Below are 13,259 nucleotides of genomic sequence, written 5' to 3' on the forward strand. Positions count from 1 at the left end.
CGTGGAGTCCTCCAAATTACTGTGTGAGCTTGAGCAAGGCCCTCCCCTCTCTGGGGGATGCCTTGTCTCTACATGAAGGACAGATGAGCCTTGCTGGTCTCTAGGGTCCCACCTGGCCCTGATGTCCTCGGATTCTGACGGTGTGTTGCCACGGGGCCTTAAAACAGAGGATCTGACCCCAGACCGATTGACACGGGGCACAGGCTTGGACACCAGCAGCGGAAAGGGGCCAGCAGCCCACATGCCACGTGACAGGGCACACCGAGTGTTGGCCCGGTTACACACCGGGGACGTCCACGCATCCCTCTTCACACAGCCATGCTGTATGTGTGGATTCACTAGAGGGCGCCCCGTCCTGTGGAAGCTGGAACACCGAGTGAATGAGTGGAGGTGGAATTGTGGGCTCGGGGGGAAGGTCCAGCACATGGCCAGCACTAGCTAAAAGCCCAGACCCCAGCTCCTCCTCAGGGAAGGGGAAGGGAATAGGGTCCCTGAAGAAGGGGCAGAGAAAACATCCTGAGAGTAAGGGTGAGGGTGTCAGGACTAGAATACGTGGTCTGCCCAACTGGAGGACATTTGGGGAACAAGAATGGTCCCCAATCAAGACAGCATTGCACCCAGATATGGAATACATTCCAGACCATCAGCAAAGGGGATGTTCTCCCTTGGGTGCCTGTGGTACAAAAGCACAGACGCATTGGAGGGCTCGGAGCCAGCTGGGGCAGAAAGTACATCACTAGAGACTGTGTGAACGCACACGCACACACACACACTCCTGCACAGAGGCCCTGGAATCGGGTCATCCACCGCCTGCACCTCCAGACTGAGCCCTTCAAACTGCATTCCCTCCCCAGAGAACACGCCCTTCACGTGCCAGTGACGCACAGCCCTGGAAGTCAGAAGGTCTCGCTGTCTCACCTCGATCCTTCTTGCTGCAATTCTGATGCGAATGCTTCCTTTCTGACTCAAGAGGTGCCAAACAGAAACAGGCCCACCCACCTCTGCGTGGCTGACTTCCACCCTCTGGAACATGAACTCACCTCTTATCCTTCCTGCCTCTTTGACTTCCATCTCGTGCCCTCAAGAACCCTGTCTTCTTCACCACTGAACACTAAACAAGGAAATGAGTGAGCCCTTGGGAGCCCACCCAGTCCTCCACTTATTCATATGTGTCCTTAATTATCCCACCATCCAATCTCTTGAGTAGGAAGTTCTTCTTGAATTCTAGCCTCAAGCCCTCGTGCCATGATACGACAACCAGTGTTTCACATTTGTGGGAGTCTGGGGACCGAACTGGATGAGGCTACACTGGTTGGTTAGAGGAGCCACCTCCCTGAAAGGGGATGAGGCCAGGAGGGAGATTACGGAGGCGCCGGGCCCAGGGCTCCACCGTGCACCTGCCGCGGCTCCGACGGGGTCCTGCCAACTTACTCCGCCCCATGACCTCACAGTCGCATTTGCCAGGCGCTGGCTCAGGGAGCAGGTGCTGACAGCACCAACTGGGCACAAAGCCCAAGGACAGGCAGGCGGGAAGGCGGCGCGGGCCAACAGCAGAGCCGTCCCCACGGGGTCAGACGCGAGCTCCCTCTGACCTCCACGTGCCACTTGTCTGGTGACGCCCCATCTCGGCTCCTCTTCCCACGGCTCCCCTACCCGTTACCCATCTGTCCCCAAAGGACAACAGGTTAGGGGAGGAGAGAATCCCTCTTCCTCCCCAAGGGTCAGTCTCTCCATTTGCATCTCTTTCGGCTTCTCTCTGCTCCAAATCTCTGGCCCTCAACAAGATGCTACTGCTTCAAAGCGTGGACAGTGTGCTGGGCAGGAGATGTCAAATATTGTCATTCTTGAGACTGCTGCAGGCACGCATCTAAATGCCCGTTAAAAGTGACTGTGAGATGGACCTAGAGACTGTCATACAGAAGTAAGTCAGAAAGAGAAAAACAAATATCATATATTAACGCATATATGCAGAATCTAGAAAAATGCTACAAATCAACCAGTTTGCAAGGCAGAAACAGAGACACAAATGTAGAGAACAAACATATGGACACCAAGGGGGGAAAGCAGGGTTGGGGTGGGGGGGTGGGGGGAGATGAACTGGGAGATTGGGATTGCCATATAGACATTACTAATAAGAAAAAATATCACATCGTACACTTTAAATATATGCAGTTTATTGCATGTCAATTATATCTCAATAAAAAGGTTTTTTTTAAAGTGACTATGAATCCCTACTTAGATGCCTCTGTCCTAGTTTCAGGGCATCCCCAGAGGTGTCAACCCCAGTCCCAAAGTTCTCCTGTGACTTGATCCTCAGCTGTTCCTCTTGGGGATGCCCCCGACCAAGAGCTCCCCTCCACCTACCATGAAATCCACCTCTGGGGTCAAGGGACCCCTTCCACCCAGCCCTGGTCGAAGAGGCTGCCACTCCTGGACTCAGCACGGGGACACCTGGTGGAAACCCCAGGCCTCGGAGTGAAGAGTCATCTGCATCCTGGGACCGCAGTCAGAGCCCTGCTGGGCCATCAGAGGCTCCATTCGCCTCTTGAGTCAAAGGTGAAGCCCTCAGCTTGGGCAGACAGCTCTGTCCCTCAGGATGCTCTTGCTACTCTCTCACCTCAGCCAGCCTCCCTCTGCATGCCTCCCTCTCCCCACCAGGTACCCCTTCTAGCTGCTCAGCCCTGCTTCACGGCTCAGCCCTGCTTCACGGCCCACCCTGCCTACAGGGTACTTCCCAGCATGTGCCCCTCTTCCTCCTCAACCACCACCCAGCACTAGTGCCCGAGGTGTGTCTGCTATTCCCACCTTGGACGGCGGTCTGCGATGTGCCAGTCGCCCTCCAGGGAACGCCTCAAAAACCACAGCAGTGCCTCTTCCTCAAATCCTGGGTTTATCCCACCCTGTCCCACAACCACACAATCTATCCTGCCTTCCCAACTCCTGGCCCTCCAGGTCCCTCTCTGTATAGGAAGTGGGTAGAATAAGAGCCCCTCCCATTCAGGAGCTCTGTGAATTTGAGGTTTCTCTCCACCACCCCAAACCCAGGCCCAGACCCAAAGCAGCCAAGCAGGGAGACGGGCTGACTGCCGGTCAGCCTGGCCCCTGAGAAGGAGGCAGGAGGCCTTGTTAATGTCCTCCCTCCACCTCCCAGAATCTCCCTCAGCCTCTCAGAGGCCCCACACTCCTCCCTCGTCTCTCCCCAGACATCCCAAGAGAAGACACCTGGATGGTCCACAGGCCAAAACTCAGCCAACCTTCCTGGAGAGGAGGACCTGGCTCAAGGCCACACCACATCTCCATGTCATTTCTAAATGGCACCAAGTGGGCTGGGCAGGCATGTGTCTGATCAATCCCCACTTGGGAGGCAGGGCAAATTCCCGGGGTACCAGGTCACTGAGCTAGCTCTCTGAGGCATGGCCCCTGGGGACCGGCTCGTGCCAGAATGATGATTCCCACTGGGATGCTAGGTGACTGCTGCTCCCTCTGCCTGCCCGCACCCCAAGGAAAGCCTTGTCCCTCCTCAACCAGTCCACACCCCCCTGCTCCAGAAAGCCTTCCCCAGACAAGCCTTCCCCACCCAGCTCTTACACCACTTATTCCGAGTCCCCTAGTCACTTAGATCCAAAATTTTCCATGTATTCGGTTGCCCTGGTTTATGTGCTGCTGTGTTCTCATAAAGCTATGTATCTCATGGTCGTCACTAGCTGTGGATCCCCGTGTTAATTAAGCCCATTTTGCTAGAGGATTAGTCCCTGTCCTTAAGGAGTGCCAAGAAAGACTCTGAAATCTAAGTCACATCTCTCTTCTTGCAATTTTTCCCTCTTGATAATCAAGCAGTCTCACTGATGAAACTGCCCACAATGGGCAGCTTCTCCCCAGGACCAAGTTCTTGCCTTGATTGCCAGGGAGGCTCCTGATAAGGTTGTACCCAAACAGGAATTTCTGGGGAGTATCTGGAAGAGGTCAGCTCCTCCTCAAGGGAAGCTTCTCACTTTGGAGCTCTGCGAACCCTTCCGAGATCAGGTTCCCTCTTCCTGACCTCTGAAACCAGGCTGAGAACTAATGCAGTGTCCCACCAACTCACCAGGGTCCCTCAGATGCTGCCGTAGGATGTAGAGAGAGATTGACATGGGATTGGACCTGCACTAATTATGTGGGCTTCTTTCAGTTCTCTGGACCTTGATTCCCCTACCTGTAAAATGGGCACAATAGTAAAACGGAGTTGACATATGTAAATCAGGCTGAAGCAGGAGTGCCCCTTTTACAGAGGAGGACACTGCAAGTCACTTCAAGGTCACACAGCTAGTTTTGGGGGTGCATTCATTAACCCAGAAACCCTTCAGTGAGTCCCTACTGAAACCCAGCAGAGAACTAATTTTACCTGCTTCTCTATATAAACTTATGGTAGGAGGAGGCAGACCTGTGAGTGGGAGACATCAGTAGGTTTGAGCAGGTTCAAAGCTATAGGAGAACATGAACAACTTGCTGCGGGCTCACAGAAAGGGACCAGTAGCCCTTTCCCAGCATCTCCTGAGTGCAGAAGGCTCTCTTAACTTCGCTTCAATTGTAAAAGACAGTTAGGTACAGTGAGCGAATGAGGCTTCCGCAGTGGGGACTCCAGTGGGTAGCTTGCCCTGGACGCTGCAAACTCCTGGGCTGCCCCAGACCCTCTCACCCCCGCAGGGCAACCCCAGATCAGAGCCTCTTGGGCACAGACAGGCTTGTTCAGAGGGGCTCTCTTCATTGGCAGAGGTGAGGAGGGACTGGAAGGCAGATGCCTGTCTATGGGAGCCTATGTGGGTCTGACTGCCAGAGGTCAAGGACACCTTGCAGGGAGGGGCAGCAGGGAGCAATGTTGGGCCCAGGCCACAGCTGCCCTGCCCAGCCAGCGATGGAGGGCAGGGCCCACCCAGGAATGCCATCAGCCAGCCGCAAATCCAAGCCCACAACAGGCACCCCGGAGGGCTGCAGGGGAGGGTGGGATGTATGCTTCTCCCCACCCCCACTGACACCCAGCGGGAAATGTGTTGAGCTCGTCAACATCTCTCTGGCCACAGCCCCAGTGCTCCTGTGGCTCCTAAATGATGGGGCAGAAGCCAGGTGATTAGGCAAGGGAGACTGTCATTAGTGCAGGTGATACCGCCGCCGCACAGACAATGGCAAACAGTCATTAGTGGCTGTGTCACAGGGGTGAGGCAATGCTGGCCCAGTGCAAGGAGCCGCCCCTCCCCCAGCCCAGCTCGCACACACTCACCTGTGCACACGTTCACACACTTACAAACAGCAGTGTGAGTAGATACACCCACACACTCACACACTTGCCCACTCACATGTTCACACATACACATACACACACACACACAGGTGCTGAACAGACACGCTGCCTAGAAGGGCCCACAGGCTCTGGGATGCCCGCATACACACATCTGAAGGGCAGAGCCCCTGGATTCTTCCACAGGCAGGTACGCAGACACACAGGTATCACTCCCTGCCTTGAGATGGACACACAGACCTCCAGGGGCCCCAGAGCAGAGAGACTTCAGGCATCCCCTCCCATCCCACAGCACCCAGGACAGAGAAACCACGCAGAGTGCAGAGGCAGGCAGGCTACACACGCCCCAAGGGCAGGAACCGCGTTGGTTTTAACACTGTAGCCTCCTCCACAGCCCCAGCCCTAATGGCTAGCACATGCCCTGCCTTACTTGAACCCCCAAGAAATGGTCTACGGTAGGCACTCTGCAGAGCCCCCCAGCAGGGGAGAGACAGGAAGGGGAGGCTGGGATGGAGGAGAAGAGTGCCTGAAATCCAGCCTCAGTCCCAGTGTTGAATCTTCCCTCCCACCCTCCTCACCAACTGGCTTTCGTGTGTCAAGCTGGGGGCCCCAGCTCTCAGTTCAGAAAACGTGGGCAGGGTGGGCAGGAAGGGTGGTGGGCAAAGCCTAGCGATCCGCTGGGTAAGGCAGAAGGGAACAGGGGGCCGACGCAGGCCTGGGTTCAGATCCTAGCTCTGCTGCTAGCTGGGTGTATTTGTTTCCTGCTGCTGCTGTAACCATGAATTTAGTGGCTTAAAGTAACATAGTTCCATTGTCTTACAGTTTGGAGATCAGAAGTCCTAAATGGGTCTCAGTGGGCTAAAGACAAGGTGCCAGCAGGGCTGCGCTCCTTCTGAAGGTACTAGAGGAAGAGCATTTCCCCACTGTTTCCAGCTTCTAGAGGCCACCACCTTCCTCAGTCCCCTTCATCTTAAAAGCAACAGGAGAGACTTCCCTGGTGGCGCAGTGGTTAAGAATCTCCCTGCCAATGCAGGGGACATGGGTTCGAGCCCTTTTCCAGGAAGGTCCCACATGCCACAGAGCAACTAAGCCCGTACACCACAACTATTGAGCCTGTGCTCTAGAGCCCGTGAGTCACAACTATTGAGCCTGTGTGCCGCAACTACTGAAGCCCATGCGCCTAGAGCCCATGCTCTGCAATGAAAGAAGCCACTGCAATGAGGAGCCCTCACACCACAACGAAGAGTAGCCCCTGCTCGCTGCAACCAGGGAAAGCCTGTGTGCCGCAGTGAAGATCCAACACAGCCAATAAATAAATTAATAAATAATAAATAAATTTATTAAAAAAAAAAAAAGCAACAGGAGTCTTTCTCACAGCATCACTCTCCTGGCATTTCTTCCACATTTAAAGACCCTTGTGATTACACTGGGCCCACCCTGATCATTGAGAATAATCTGTGCATCTCAAGAGCCTTAAATTATTCAGGTCAGCAACGTCTATGGCCATGTAAGGTAATGCATTCATAGGCTCTGGGAGTTAGGATGTAGATATTGGGGTGGGTCCATTATTCTGTTTACCACACTGGGTGACCTTGGACAAGTCCTTTAACTTCCCAGAGCCCCAGTATTTTCAACTGTAACCTAGAAATAATTCCTGCCACATAGGTGGTCATGGGGACTTAGAAAGCCACATGAAGGGGAAGCTCTCTGCCTCACACTGGGGGCGGTGGGGGGGTGTCCTGGGCCAGCACCACTGCCCTCTCCCTTTTTGGCCTCCTGAGGATAGAGGAGGAGGACGCTGCAGGAGAAAACTGGGTGAGGGACCTCAGAGGCTAGCGAGGGGGTCTCTGGGGGCTCGGGCAGGACGGGGAGGAGGTACGGGGGTCTACGAGGTCCCCGGATCTGGGTAGCCGTGAGGCCCTGCTGGGAGGGCAGCCACCCCGCATGGCTGTGGACACACACACCTGCGGTGGCCCGGGATGGGGCAGCAGGGCGGGGCCGGGGCGTGCCTCTCCTGCCTGTTCCTGCCTTCCTCCCCCTCGTCTGCTGCCCTCTGTTTGCAGGGCTCCGGGGCCAGCGGGCAGGCAGGCGCCCCAGACCAGGCTGCTATTACCCTGCTAAGTGCAGAGTGCAGAACGATGACCCAGGAAGATAAACCCCACGTAGAGGAATCGCCCGCTGCAAAACACTCATTAGCCCCCACTCTCGCCCAGCACTATTTGCCCACTCAGGAGGCAACAGGGCACCCCAGAGAGGAGCTGAGGTCGTCAGATTTCCACTGGCCGGTCCTGCTCTATTCACCAGCCGAGGCCGCTGCAGGGGGGTGGGCGATGTCTAGCCCTGCACCCTGCTGCCTCTGCTCCTCACCCCACCTCCCCTTCCCTACCCCTCCCTGGCCCACCCCCACCGGGGCTCTTCCCCCCTCTCCCAGCCCCCAGCTTCCCCCAGAACCTCAGAGCTTATCTCAGGAGCTAAGACGTCAATCGACATGAGGAAGCCTGGGCTGGGGGCTGCACCTGGAGGGAGAAGATCCAGGTGGCAGTCCCGCAGCTCCGCACAGTGAGGAGACAGGTTTGCCTCGCCTGCCGAACAATGTTGGAGAGATGAAACTGGGTCACTGGTTGGAGCGCTTTCTGTAAGCCTGGGCACTAATTTGAGTTATGGGGACATGCGGAAGGACTTCCTCCTCCTTTTCTCCCAGAGACACAGCGGGCAGCGCTGGCCTCGGATTGACCCTTCATAGACAGCTTCCTTAGAGACTCCCCACATCTCACTACATTAGGAGATCCCCAGTGGGTGCCGGAGGAAAGAGATGGAAGGATGGAGAGGGAGGGAGCACTCTTCTAGTTCCTAGAAGGGATGTTGCCCGATTCATGAATCACTCATAAAGCCATTTAGATCTTCAATTTAAAAACAAAAACAAAAACAAAACCACTGGCGGTCCAGTGGTTAAGATGGAGAGGACACAGCTGCCTGCACGTGGTAGGTCCTGATAACCAGGTGCTGAGTGAATACTGTTCAGCCACTGAGCTCCTACTGTGTGCCAGGCACTGTCCGCGGTGCTATGGATACACAGATGAACGAGTCATAACCACCTTCGCTCAAGCATCAGTTCTTAAGATCCATCCCGAGAATCTCCCGTGTGCCCAGTATGGGCACTGAGGACCACTGGATGCGTGGGACATCCCTGTGTTGGGGGGTGGTCTGCAGGTTGGTGATGACCCACTCGGCCGCAGCCTCCCAGGGCTGGCCAGCCTGTGTCAGCTGGCGCAGTGTCCAGTGCCACCCTGGGCTGCTGCCATCCTGGCAGCCTCACAAAGGCCGGGCCCTGCTGGCTCCACAGGGAGCAGAATATGGTTTCGGTCTATTATCAGGACAGATAAAGCAGCAGCTGAAGCTCAGGGAGTGGTTTGGGCTTACAAATAAGCATCTCCACTCCCTCATCCCATCGCTGCCCTACCACTCCCCCATCTGCCTTTGTCAGCCACTCCAGCCTTCCAGTCCCTCTTTGTTCCTCTGTGAAAGCAGCCCCAGGGAGGAGGACACTTCCTAAACAGCAGTGCCAGGAGTGGAAGTGAGAGGAGGCTGCAACCAGCCAGGTAGCTGGCCTGGAGGCAACGGCTGGATGAAGAGAGATTCCAGAGTGCAGAGAGCACTGGACTAGGAGGCAGAGGGGCTGGGGATGCGGGGAGTGCAGCCAGGTCACCACCCTGACACCCTGATCTCTGCACGTGCCCCGCTGCTCAGCACAGCGATAGGCGCCCAGGGGAGGTACCAAAGGCATTTCCTGAATGAAGGCCCAATTTTTTAGGGTAGGTAAGATTGGCCAGGTTCTCCAGTGACCAGAATTCCAGATGTGGGGGGACCCGCTGGAGGGAAAACTGGGTCCCCAGATCCTGTCTAATGTGGGAGGGTGCTGGAGGGAAGAGACTCTTGCCTAAGGGAGTCATAGAAACAAATGCGAAATAATAGAGGACACACTGTGTGTTAACTCAACAACTATTTTGTGTGTACCTACTATGTGCCGGTGGTGATGGGACAGTGGATAAAACAAAGTCCTACCACCACAGAGGCTGCTTTTAAGAGTTCTCCGCATCAAAGACAATCGAGGGGGCTATCTCAGAAGACTTCCTGGAGGAAGGGGGCAGGCGGGCTGCCTGAGTGACCAACATGAAGGCTCAGAGGCAGCCGGGAGGGAGGGGCATGGGGGAGGGAAGAAGAAAGCTGAGTGTCTGAGGCCTGAGAAATGAGGGCTGTTGGGAGGAACCATCCTCGTGGTTTGAGCAGCCACAGTAAGTGGATGGAGAGTGGGCAGGAGGCTACTAGGAGTCCTCTGTCACTGGGGAGTCCTCTGTTCCTCCTGGGGGAGGCAGCCGGTGAGAAGGTGCCGTGTTTCGCAGGGAGCAGGGGCCTGTGCTGCTGCTGGGCCTTCCCTGGGAGGCAGTGAGCAGCCTGTGGCAGCGGGGCCCTCCTGCCAGTCTCCCTTTGTGCCATCCTCCTTCCTGCCCCTCCACCCCGAAGCAGGCCTGGCAACCCTGCCGGATGCCACTGGCATGAACCCAGCACCCACACAGCGGGGCACAGGCTGGGGTTCCCTGGGTAGTGAGGGCCTACCCTACACCTGGACCAGGGTCCTGCCCCTATGTGCTCCCCCCTCGGGTCCTACACGGAAGGGGAGGCACCTGGGAGGCTCACGGCTCGGTCCCTGCCCTGCCCCAGATGCGTGCCTGGCCAACGTCTGAGCCTAATGGGGCTTCTGCCAATAGGGAGACTTCCTCCTGCCTTTTTCTTTTGCAAGGAGGACCATCAATCTTCTTGCACACCTGAGGCACCTGGCCATGACAGGAGGGCGTCAGAGTTCACACCCTGCGCTGAGCGGGAACCAGAGGAGCCAGAGGCCAGGCCTCTGGGAGTCCACCCGTGGCGGGATGTGTGACACCATAAGCGGAGAACCCAGGATCGACCACAGGCCCGTCCCAGTCAGCCCAGATCAGCCTGGCACAGAAGCAGCCCGGTCCTGTGGGGCAAGGGCCCCGGAGCCAGCCTCCTGAGATGGGGTGTTTCCTCATCCCGACTTGCTCCACGACCCACCTGGGGTCTGTCATTCTACACCACCTGAAGCTTGTGCTGTTGTATCCTGGACTGCGATATCATACCACAAGTGCCCTGCATGGAAGGGTGGGCTTTTATTCAGTCCAGAAGGAAATCGTCATCAAGCACCTACTAGGTGCCAGGCACCGCCAAGTCCTGCAACATCCACGAATAAAACCATCACATGGTCCCTGGGCTCACAGAGCTTCGCAGGGGAGGCAAGGGAACAAGCGGCAACAAATCATTACAAATTGGGCTCAGTGCTCTGAGGACAGGAAAGTGTAACTAGCCTGTGCTCACCTCTCCCTGGCCCCAGAGGCCTACTCTCCTTACCGAATGCGCACACCTGCCTGACCTCCTCAGCACACTGCTTGCTAGAGACCCTGGATCACACTGGAAACCACTGAGTACCTGGCATAACAAGGGGACTGACCGCAGTGTGAGGAACATTTGTGAACCCAAACTGGAAGAAAAATTTAATTAAAAAAATTTCAAATCATCCAGTGTAACCTAATTTTACTGAGGCCCAGAGAGGTCAAGCATTTGGCCCCAAACCACACAGCTGATGACTAGCAGAGCCCAGACCAGAAACCAGCCCTGTCACCACCTCATGCTGCCCCCGAGTCTATCCTGAACCCGTTCGCAGCCTTCAGGGCTCTGCAGCCTCCTGGCCCGTCTCAGCTGCCTTCTCTGCAGATCAGCACGGGCCCACAGAATTGCATGTGGTGGTGGAATCGCCCCGCACCTGTGCCATCCAGCAGGGACACAGGACGTGGCTCAGCAGGTTTGGGGCAATGGGGCCAGTTTGGGAGGGGAGGGAACGGGCAGGGGCTGTGGAGGGAAGGCGGGCGTGAGGACATGAGACACAGAGACAGACGAAGAAGGGCAGCAGGTGCAAAGGATCTTGTTTGACATCCCAAGGAATCTTCTAGACTTTAAACCACGGAGAGCCACTGAAGAACTTTATGCCAAGTGATGAAATGCCTGCATTGCAGCCTTCCTGGGCCCCTGAGGAGACCGCTGCTCCTCTGAGCTCCGCAGCACCTCTGACATCCCAGTCACACTGACTCCTGTCATTGTCACCATCCCGCACGAACAGTTTGCTGCTATCTTAGCCTGAAACAACCTCCCCCTCCCCTTCCTGGACAGGTCTTCCTCTTCCTTCAAGCTTTTGCTCACTGCCTCCTCTGGGAAGGTGCCCCAAATACCTTCGCCCAGGTCAGTGCCTCTCCCGTGTCTCCACAGCCTGCCTGGCAGGAGGACGCTTCGGAGGCACTGTTTTAATGTCTCCATCCTTGATATTAGTCCCCCTTTCTTGGCCCTGCCCCACCCCACCCCCAGTCTACTCCCAGCTTCCCAGACCCCAGTTCTGGGGCCCTCAGAAAGTCTTTCCACCCAGCTACGAGTTGCTCAAAGAGAGAGGGCACTGACCCAGGCGAGGGCATAGGTGTGGGTGTGCATTTTGGAGAGAGGAGGACAGAGGGTCAGGAGCCTGACCAGGTTCATCTGGGAAGCTTCCTGGAAGAGTGGCCCAGCCTTCCCAACATGCGTTTGAGTGAGGCTAAGAGTTTCCCTTGCCCGGAGTCCCTGTCTATCTCCCCAAGAGCCACGTCCCGCCCCAGAGCCCCAGCCAGCTTGAGATGTGCTCACGAGAACATTCATCCAGCAACTATGCATTGCTGTCCTGCGTTATCCTGGGCCTGCCTGTTCTACAGGCCAGGCCTTGGGCCAAATAGGGAAAGGGCACAGACGAGGCACTGAAACTGTGACACAGGGATGCCATTCCCATAAGGCCATCCAGCTGGGCTGTGGGGCCAGGATGCCCCTCCTCTCCCAGGGCTGAGAGATGGAGGAGCCCTGGACCACAACTCTCCCAGAGGGACAGGCAGACAGGGAGGCAAGAAGTAAGAGGTGGATGGGAGAGAGCAGGAGGTATATCAGCAGTTGGGGGCTGGTGACTTGCAGAGAGAAACGGAAGGAAGGAGGAAGCAGAGAAAATAAGAAAACTCCCCCTTGCTTCTCAGAAGACCAATTTCAGGAGCTCAAGCCTCCCCCACTCTTACCTCTAGCCAGCCCTGTCCCTCTTCTGCCTTTTCTACTCCTGGATGATCAGAATTGCCTCCTGTCGCCAGTTACAGGGGACCAGGGACAAAGGAGGTGGACTCGAGGTTGGAAGGTTGGGGATGGAGATTTCTGTCCCTGGACTATGTTAAGGACCAATCAGGACAGGGCTCCAGAATCCCAAAGGGGCACAAGACACAATCTGCAGCTGGGGTCACCCAAGCCCATGCCCCACCAGAAGCCCCAAGCGAGTTGGTCTTGAGTATATCCAGGAAGGGTTAGGAGACTGCCCAGGTACCCAAACATCCCCCAGAGAGAATGAAAATTTCTCCCACCCTCCATCTTCCCTCTCCCAACCCCTGCCAAGCTTCCTGCTCCCTGGGGGCCAGAACACCTAGGAAGTTTGGGCTCCATATCAAGGCCAGGAGAGGGTCACGTCAGTGAGGATGGAGAGGAAGCGAACCCCCAAGTGTGCTAATTCAGGGGCGGAGGGAGGCATGGGTGACGCTATGGGAGGAAGGAGGGGAGGAAGGTGGGACTGGGTGCTTCCACGGAGTTATGTTTGGGGCTTTTTTGCTGTACTTCCTGTGCAGCAGCCAGAGCTGTGACAGCCAAAGACACGTCTGTGACTGCACCCAAGGAAGACTTCCGGGCCAGAGAGGAAGCAGCAGGTGGGACCACATCCCTCTCCCCACCCGCAGCATCCAAGTTTAGCTCGCCCTGCACGCCTCCAAGAAGCCAGGCCACCCGCAAGGAAGGCCGCCCAGTGCTCAGGCCCCAGAGACAGCCCTGCAAGGCCAGCCTCGAAGCCAGGGACTTAACAGGCAATTAACGG

Source organism: Hippopotamus amphibius, chromosome 12, assembly GCF_030028045.1.
Source record: "Hippopotamus amphibius kiboko isolate mHipAmp2 chromosome 12, mHipAmp2.hap2, whole genome shotgun sequence".
Lineage (NCBI taxonomy): Eukaryota > Metazoa > Chordata > Mammalia > Artiodactyla > Hippopotamidae > Hippopotamus > Hippopotamus amphibius.